The sequence below is a fragment of the Dipodomys ordii genome, unplaced genomic scaffold, assembly GCF_000151885.1.
Source record: "Dipodomys ordii isolate 6190 unplaced genomic scaffold, Dord_2.0 Scaffold289, whole genome shotgun sequence".
Lineage (NCBI taxonomy): Eukaryota > Metazoa > Chordata > Mammalia > Rodentia > Heteromyidae > Dipodomys > Dipodomys ordii.
Window position 1 is genome coordinate 205,552 of NW_012267505.1, and position 1,183 is coordinate 206,734.

Below are 1,183 nucleotides of genomic sequence, written 5' to 3' on the forward strand. Positions count from 1 at the left end.
ATTTCTCTGACCAATTGGAAATGACAGGTTGTTAATGATACAGCAGGCATTTCCAGCTGGGTGAACTCATCATTGTCTGAGAGGTTTAGTGATGATTGCACTTGCCAAATGATTGCATTTGCCAAATGATTATGCTTCCCTTCCGCACTCAGTTCCAGTGTGCTATGGATCAGGCTAAGGAGGAGATGGTCTTGGTGTCATCGATTGAAAGTCATCGTGTGGATGAGTCACACATAACTGTGTGTCAAGAGGCAGTAATAATGGAGAGTCTGATTTTCTAAACTGTGCATTGAATGCATAAGTCACAAAGCCCCTTTGGCACTAGGCCTTCCACCAGTAAGAATGGTTTCTTTGAGGAAAGAGGTTTCCATTGCCAGCTTTCAGATAAAATGCCACAAAATAAGGGCTGCAAGATTTTTTTTTAAGCTGGGTTTTTGTTCCTCAGATCTTTCCAATGAAGCTGTGGTTCTCAGTTCTCTCCCCCCTTCCCTACCCTCCCCCGTGAGGCACTGTGAGGCGGTGTGACAGTTGTGTGACAGTGTGACAGTGCGGCATGGCGAGCCTCCCTGGGCCCAGACCTGAATTGGGACGGGAGGGGGGGGGAGGGCTGAGCGGCAGGCGCTGTGAGGCGGTGTGACAGATCGGCCTGGAGAGCAGATCGGCTTGGAGAGCGGGCGCAGGCGGGCGTCGCCTTTGCCCAGGCCGGCTTCACACACCTGGATCCAGGGTGGTTCGCAGCTTGGGAAGGAGGGAGGCCCATGTGCGCTGGGCATGTGGAGTCGCAGGGCCAGTGGAGCCAGGCTGCTCGCTGTCTATCTTTTCACTTGAACCCAGAGGCTTAGTGAAGGGATAGGCATGCTGTGTGGCTTTGGGACAGCCGGACGCCCGGTTAGACAGAGCCATGCATGCCCAGCCCCTCTCCTGGCTTGCACTGTTGGTGGATCAGGCTGGGGGGGAAGAAATGTTTTTCTTAACGGTCTCTTTTGTTTGGATATTTTTTTTCTTTTTCTTTTGGTGGTTCAACTGCTGTTTTGTGTGTTACGACCAAACAGTTGCCAAAAAACCTCACAAGCAAGCAAAAAAAAAAAAAAAATTAACAGTCAACAACAGCAACAAAAAAGAGTTTGTGATAAAATGTTAAATTGTAGTTATTAATGTCCTTAGCTTTGATCTCATGTATAAA

The 1,183-nt window shown here is 49.0% G+C and overlaps 1 protein-coding gene across 1 annotated transcript in view; it reads left to right on the plus strand.

Annotated features, from left to right (window-relative positions):
• Positions 1-1,183, plus strand: part of LOC106001366 (phosphatidylinositol 3,4,5-trisphosphate 3-phosphatase TPTE2-like) — a 41,021-nt gene that overhangs the window by 18,139 nt on the left and 21,699 nt on the right. The gene's annotated exons all lie outside the window — the stretch shown is intronic.